The sequence below is a fragment of the Saccostrea echinata genome, unplaced genomic scaffold, assembly GCF_033153115.1.
Source record: "Saccostrea echinata isolate AGI-Se365-2 ecotype Australia unplaced genomic scaffold, CSIRO_AGI_Sech_v1 ptg000001l, whole genome shotgun sequence".
NCBI lineage: Eukaryota > Metazoa > Mollusca > Bivalvia > Ostreida > Ostreidae > Saccostrea > Saccostrea echinata.
Window position 1 is genome coordinate 43,815,319 of NW_026889750.1, and position 8,486 is coordinate 43,823,804.

The window sequence follows — 8,486 nt, forward strand, 5'->3', positions numbered from 1 at the left end:
GAAGGTATGTATTATCTACCAAATTCTAACAAAAGCAAAGATTTTCAGAACCTATTTATTTGATAAGATAAGACACAATAAGTTGTGCAGCATGAAATTCAAGAAGGGTGTTTGAAAAATATTGTTTTGTAAGGTGTTACCATGGAGATTAATATTTCAGTGATTCAGGAGAATTTTAAATTGCAGTTTTGCCTGTGGCATAGCTACTATGTATGCTGTATGCCAACGCATCCACATTACTTTTTAAAACAAGATGTGTTTGTGAATGACTGATGCCCCCGTATGGCGTCTTATAGCAAAGGTTGAACTTTCTCAAATGCAAATCAAGTATGTTGGTATCCAAAGTAAGGTCTTGTCTCGAGGAATAAACTTGTGAAATATGAAAGCCCTAGCAGCAACCATCGAATAGATATGGAAAAGGTTAAAGTTTTTTCAAAAGTATGTCAAACATCAAGGTCAAATGGTCAAAATTAATGGTGCCCAAGGAAACGCCTTCTCCCAAGAAATACACGTGAAATATGAAAGCTGAAGCACCAATCGTTCAAAAGTTATGACCAAGGTTAAAATTTTCCAAAAGTAGGTCAAAGGGTCAAAGTTGTTGGTATCCAAAGAAAGGTCTTGTTACAAGAATTACATATTTGAAGTATGAAAGTCCTAGCACCAACCGTTCAAAAATTATGGCCAAGGTTAAAGTTTTCCAAAAGTAGGCAAAACTCCAAGATCAAGGTCAAAGGGTTAAAGTTGTTGGTATCCAAAGAAAGGTCTTGTCACAAGGATTACATATGTGAAGTATGAAAGCTCCAGCACCAACCGTTCAAAAGTTATGGCCAAAGTTAAAGTTTTCCAAAAGTAGGTCAAGGTCAAAGGGTCAAAGTTGTTGGTATCGAAACAAAGGCCTTGTCACAGAGACTATGTGAAGTATGAAAGCCCTAGCACCAACTGTTCAAAAGTTATGGCCAAGGTTAATTTTTTTTAAAAGTAGGTCAAAGGTCAAAAATTGTTGTACACAAGGGAAAATCTTGTCAGAAGGAATACACATGTGAAATATGAAAGCTCTAACACCAACTGTTCAAAAATTACGGCCAAGGTTAAAGTTTTCCAAAAGTATGTCAAACTCCAAAGTCAAAATTGTTGGTACGCAAAGGAAGATCTTGCCACAAGGAATATGTATACATGTGAAATATGAAAGCCCTTGCACCAACTGTTCAAAAGATATAGCCAAGGTTAAAGTTTTTCAAAAGTAGGTCAAAGTCCAAGCGCCATAGCTCCAACCAATCAAAAGTTATGGGCAAGGTTAAAGTTTTTGCGGACAATTAGACGGACGGACGGACGGAACAATATATCCCCGAATCTTCGATTATGGGAGCATAAAAACATCAATTCATAGAACGGACATCAATATTGGTGCATAGACTGTATAATTAAGGAATCTGATGTCTTGATAATGGTGTTTTAGTTACCATGTTTACTGATCATTTTTATGAACCATATATTTTATCATACCTATCGCAAAACATTTCTACAAATATATATATATATATATATATATATATATATATATATATTATATATATATATATATATATATATATATATATATATATATATATATATATATATATATATATATATATATATATATATATATATATATTTCTATCCGGCATAAAGTTTTACGACGTGTTAAGAGGGCTGGGTGGTTGTGGCCATTTTTAGACTATATTGACCTCCTTTAGAAGAAGAGCTCCATATAAAGATTTACAAAATTGATCAAATTTTAAAACTAAAATGTATGAATTTTTTCTTTGCCAAATGATAGTTGACAGCTTAAGATATCATATCTAAAAAAAAAATAAGTTATATTTGATGGTTAATTTGTTGACCCCGCAGCCTCCTTAAATTCGTGATATTTTATTTCAGATCATGCTTGAACATTTAAAAGAAATTAAAATAGCATGCGACAATAAAAAATATAACATTATAATTCTTAGATTGTTAAACAATTTACCTTTACAGTTCAATTTAATTTTTTTAAGTTGGAGATATGAACATGTGTCAAATACTTTTTCTTACATTGGTAGTTTTGTAGATAGTCACATAGCGTAATAAATAACGTAAAATGAGTTGTGGATGCTAGATTAAATATTTTGCAATTAGCCTAAGACATCACATGAGTGTGGGGATATCTTTTCGTTTTTTCTGCAATTTTATTTACGAAATAATGTACTTTCGATCACCTGAGCCGAAAGTTCAAGTGAGCTTTTCTGATCAAAGAGAGTCCGGCGTCCGTCTGTCGTTTGTAAACTTTTCACATAAATTTTTGACTTCTTCTCAATAACCACTGGGCCAATTTCAACCAAACTTGCCACAAAGCATTCTTGGGTAAAGGGGATTTAAGTTTGTTCACAGGAAGTGCCACGCTCTCTTTCAAGGGGAGATAATTAATAATTCCTAAAAATTTGGTGGCATCTTTTAAAAATCTTCTCAAGAACAACTGGGCAAGAAAAGATTAAACTTATGTGAAAGCTTCATTACATACTATTGGTCGCCCGCGTGGCGCAGTGGTTAGAATGTCTGCTCTAGCGTCGCGAAGCAAGGAGTTGATCCTTACGTCGCGGGTTCGAATCCCACTGTGGTACATGAAGACTGGTCCTTCGGATGAGACCGTATAAACCGAGGTCCCGTGTCGCAGTAGGTGCTGGCACGAAAAAGATCCTTCACTGCTCAATGGCCCTTAGTGCCGAGTAAAGGACAAAATTTGCAGCTCTCCACCGGCAAGTGGTGGCGTCTCCATATGAGTGAAAAATTCTCGAGAGGGACGTTAAACAACATACAAACAAAAACAAACATTACATACTACTGATTCAAGTTTGTTCATAGTAGTATGTGCGGATGTTTACCCACCCCCCCCCCCCAACAATGGGGGTCTATTGTGTTGGAGAACAATAGGAGAACAATGGGGGAGAACAATGGGGGGAGAACAATGAAGTGACCCTGACCGAGATCTAGTTTACGATATGACCCTGACCGTATTGGTTATTGTGAATGAGCACGGGTATTTAAATGATGATGAAATGGGATGCAGGAGCACTCACACGAATGAATGAACACGGGTATTTAAATGTCAAAGTTGGGAGGGAGAGCAAGAGAAGGGCAACAAATACTCTAACACTTTGTCATAAAAAGAAATGTTGAGATTGCTCGCGCGCACCGCCGCCGCCGCCTGCCGGAACCCGTGGACTCCGGAGACCGAAGCTACCGGAAACCGTGGACTCCGGAACCCGCGGACTCCGGAACTATTTTAGATGATAAATAACATTCTGGGAGAAAAATTTAAGATATCAAAAGTATTTCTGAGGGGGGAAAATTATGTTTGCTTTTTACAAAATGCATACTGTCCGGGTTTACAGAACGGAGATAGAACTTATATTTTTTTTTTAAAACTAACACCACCATATTGTGGTGGTGGTGGTGGTGGAGAATGTAATGACAAAAACAAAACACTATGATTTTTTTGTGATTTTATTCGGACTTAATTTCAATGTTCAACAATACATAATAATATAAAAATATCATTACAAAATAAACGTGTTAATTTATTTATTTTCTTGAAAGAGGTGATTAAACTTTACATGCATGGTATTTGTCGAGAATACATGATATTGCATCTTCAAGAGGCACGTCATTTTCATTGATAAGAGAGAGAATTTCCTGACGAATACTCCTGTGCAACGCACTTTTCATGAGGCAGGCAGACAGTTTTAATTGTTCTTTATAATTTTTCAAAATAAATCTCTGTCTTTTTCCAGCATCCATTCCATGGTCGTTTCTCTGGCTTCTTCCGTTGGAACCCCTTTTTGGACTAATTTGGTAACTTGGTCTTGGAATAAAGGGTCATGTTGGTTCCAGACGGTGTTGATCATCATATCAAAGCCGACTGTATCGTCCTCTTCATCTGTTTGATCACTGGTGTCAGTGTCTTCCTCTGAGTCTTCCTCACAGTTGCAGCCAAGTGCGGTGTGACGACCCAAGTCGTAAGATGTAGCAAACACGAGACCACAATCAAGGCAAAAGGGCTGCAAAATGTTGTTCTCACTTTGCTTGAGTGTAACCTCGCTGAAATCGACAGGAGGCAATTTTTTCAAGAAGATATTGGTTTTTAATCGCTTGGATTCTGGTGTGGTTTGCTTTAAATCTACGACAAGGGATCCGTGGGGCGTTTCATCAACGGCTTTGTGATAGGCATCTAGCAATATGTTGGAATGTCCAGGATACATTTGACGAGCGAGGGTAGAGATCTGCAGTTTGTCTCGCGGATTCTTAAAGAAAATCCAAATATTGGCTGTTCAGGTTCATCTTCCTATTTTCTTTTCCGCTGTTGAATAGGTTCTGCATGATGCAAACTATGCTCATGTTTCTGTGGTGGGCGCCCTCCACGAATATTTCACATACATCTTTATTTGTAATGGAATCTTTCATGAGATCGTCGATGATTAAAAGTGTATTTTCGTCGGGATTCTGAAAGTCGTCGCTGTCAAGGTCGGCCGGTAGTCCTTGGATGAACTCAAGGATAGGTATTTGTCTCTTGAGGTCGTCATACAAGGGCTGCCATCTTTTATACAGCCAAATGATTCGGTCAAGAGATGGTGAGATAAAATTCTGTCTTTGAAGTAAAAGCTCTTTCATCCATGTCGACTTTCCCTACATCGTAGGACCCGCAATGACCATGGTAAATGGGTGCTGAAATTTAAATTGGTTGTGACCGCCATCGACATGAACGCCTCGACGGTACGGATGTTGTCCTTTATGAGCGGTTCTTTCGTGTCTTCTTAGGGCATCTGTGCGTGAAAAAGATTTATGGCAGATGCTGCACGACATGGTGTTCTTCGTGCAAATGACGGCTTGTCCGATTTACCTCTTATTTAATTATTTCATTCGAACCCTCTTTCCAGGTGGTCCGTTACCATTGTCCTTGATCTCTCTCTTAAGCGGCATATGTGGTCTTCCTTCTTTGACGGTCTCTTTCAGCACAGAATTTGCTCTCTCTACTGCTGCCTCTGCCGGGGAAAATCGCTGGTACAGCTGTTTAAAAGTCTTGTCTATTTTGACGGTTTTAACCGTTTTGCGACCATGTCTTGGCTTCCGTTGGATGATGTGTACGTCTTTCGTCGCCCAGACTCTAGTGTCTGAGACATACATTTTCTTATAGTAGTCTTTTTTATCCATGATGTGAACTGGTAAACGTCGGAAACACGAATGAAGGACGCATCTAAACGAAGATCCTTTTAAGTAGAAGAATACGACTAATTACCTATGGCTGACAATCGAAAATTCAGAGTTAGTACGACCTCCCCGTTCAAAAAGGTAGCAGGTTTATTTTCTTTATCTCTAATTTCTACGCGTATTTTTTCAAACTCTTGGATTCGCAGTGGCACTTGGAATGGTCTCGTGAAGATTTGATTCTTGTTAGACTCCAAAACGATACGTCTCAGTAACGGTCTGTACTGTTGGCTCGCCACGGATGTGTCGCAGTATATAAAGAGCTCTTTCTTTGTGGTTTTGGCAATGCCCTTGATATAGAATTCGCTTAGTTCTACAATCCATTGGTCCGTAAACACCAACCATTTCGGTAATATAACCGTAAAATCGTATGGTTGGTTGCCGGGGAACACGTCTTTGCTTTCGGAAGATCTGAGAATGTATGTTGTTGCCATCCTCTGCAGTAATGAAAAGATTTGCGAGTACAGGGTTATTATATGCTATGACCAAAAAAAAACCCCACAAATTAAAACCAGTCTGCGCAATTCGATCAAAAATTTACGATTAATCATCTAAAATAGTTCCGGAGTCCGCGGGTTCCGGAGTCCACGGTTTCCGGTAGCTTCGGTCTCCGAAGTCCACGGGTTCCGGTCGGCGGCGGCGGCGGTGCGCGCGAGCAATCTCAACATTTCTTTTTATGACAAAGTGTTAGAGTACTTGTTGCCCTTCTCTTGCTCTCCCTCCCAACTTTGACATTTAAATACCCGTGTTCATTCATTCGTGTAAGTGCTCCTGTATCCCATTTCATCATCATTTAAATACCCGTGCTCATTCACAATAACCAATACGGTCAGGGTCATATCGTAAACTAGATCTCGGTCAGGGTCACTTCATTGTTCTCCCCCCATTGTTCTCCAACACAATAGACCCCCATTGTTAGGGGGGGGGGGGGTAAACGTCCGCACATACTACTGTTCATATCATAACCCCCGGGGATAGGACAGGGCCACAAGAGGGGGTCAAAGTTTTACATAGGAATGTACAGGAAATATCTTCAAAAATCTTCTTCAGCTAAGCCATTATAAGTCATATTAATACAGAAGTTACAGAAGTATCCTCAGGTAGTGTAGATTCAAGTTTGTTCAAATCATGACCCCCGGGGGTAGAGCGGGGTCACAACAGTGGGTCAAAGTTTTACATAGGAATATTAAGGGGTATTTGAGCAAAACGCATTAAAGACTTCAAATAGTGAATGACCTGACAGCCTTGGAATGGACTAGCCAAAGGGTATACTAGTATAAGGCAAAGCATAGAGAAAGTCAGGCATTCAGAAGATAGCGGAAGACGTTGAATCAGCAACAATTTAAAGAAGTTAAGGTATTCCATCCCTAATAGCAACAGATTCAATGAAATTGAATACATAAGAAATGTAGGGGTTGGATACTCAGTATATTTAGACGTAATTCCCATTTATCACTATCAGCATGTAGGATGTGTCCTAATTTATGACCTTGAATTTTGGTAAGAGTTATCTCCCCCTGTTTTAATTAATAAAAAAAAATTAATTTTTAAAATCATATCTGGTAAAAAAAAATTGTTTTCAATTGTCATTCTATTGCTAATGTTTAATGCATCTTTCCACCACAGTATTTATTGATATTCTTATTATTTGAATTTTATATTTAAAAAAAAATCGCTTGTCCCCAGACTTCAATGCAATCTTTGTTAATTAATTACTGCTTAGTTAATAACATTTTTGAAATTTTCTCTCGGTAAATCCTTTTCTACTGTCATACACGTTACATAGGAAATATCTTTAAAATATTCTTCTCAAGAACAACTAAGCCATTATTTGTCATATTTATAAAGAAGCAAGTACAAGCAGCCTTAGGCATTTTAGAATCAAGTTTGTTCAAATTATGACCCCATGGGATGGGGGGGGGGGCACAACAGAGGGTAAATTAAAGAAGTAAAAAAAGTAAAAAAAAAAAGGGGGGAAAGAATACATAGGAGTCATCTTGAAAAAAAAAATCTTCTGCTCAAGAACAGCAAAGCCATGATTAGTAATATTGATATGGAAGGCATTGGAAGCATCCCTAGGTAATGTAAATTAAAGTTTGCTTCCCCCCTTTCAATACTGAACTGATTTCTGCTTCTTCCTAGCCAATGTACTCAGGTGAGCGATGTGGCCCATGGGCCACTTGTTAAACTTTATACAGGTTGGTCATGTGATCAAATTTCAAAATCCCATAAAGCCCAAAGTTTATGGTAGTTTTAATCATTTACCCATCTGTACTTACCATCCGATAAATGTTTAATAATGATACATGTAGCTTATTACGTATATTTACATTTGTGACTGATTTATAACAAATATTTGGGTACCAATGACTGTGGCCCTTTTCACAAGATATCTTACGACTAAGACTAAAATTTGACAACTCTGTAATTTTTTGTTTAAAAAATAAATATATATTTTTGTAACAGGGGTCAGGTAAAGATGATAAATAACCAAGGCACCTGCGGGTTCGTTATTGGTGATTTATTTGTGAATTTCTGTAGATAACTAGGAGACTAATTGTTCAGAGAACAATTAGAGGCCTTTCCACCTTTTTAAGTGTTTCCGTGTCATTTGGGTTGAGAAAAAGTAGAAAAATGCAAAAAATGGGGGGGGGGGAATTTGCTCCTCCAGCAGGGATCGAACCCAAAACCCCTGGATTGAAAGGCAGGTGCGCTAACCATTCGCCCACGCATTCTGATTGCGTGGACCCTGAGGTCCACGCAGAAAATATATTAGCGGAGTTAAACCGGATGCCATGGGCTTACGTCAGGCTACGCATGCGCGAGGATGCTAGAGAGTTCGCCTCTAAGACAACTTGCCCGTAGAACAATTCGCCCTCTTCGAATTAGAATATGCCAATCATTGGCAAACCTCGCTCTAAAATCTGCACATTTATTTATTTATTCTTTGGCGTTAGGTGTTAAAAGATAGTCTTTGCCATGTTTACCGGCATTAGTTTTGTGCATCAAGGTTTGCAAAATAATTTGATAGCAATCCAAATATAGCTTGATAAAGGCCTGTAGCAATGTTTTTCCATGTGGGGGAGAGGGAGAAACATCAAAAAAAAAAAAAAAAAAAAAAAAAAAAAAAAAAAAATTCTGCGTACTACAGATCTGTGCTACACGTGTACCATCTATCTTTCCAATGATAGGATACTTCCATATAA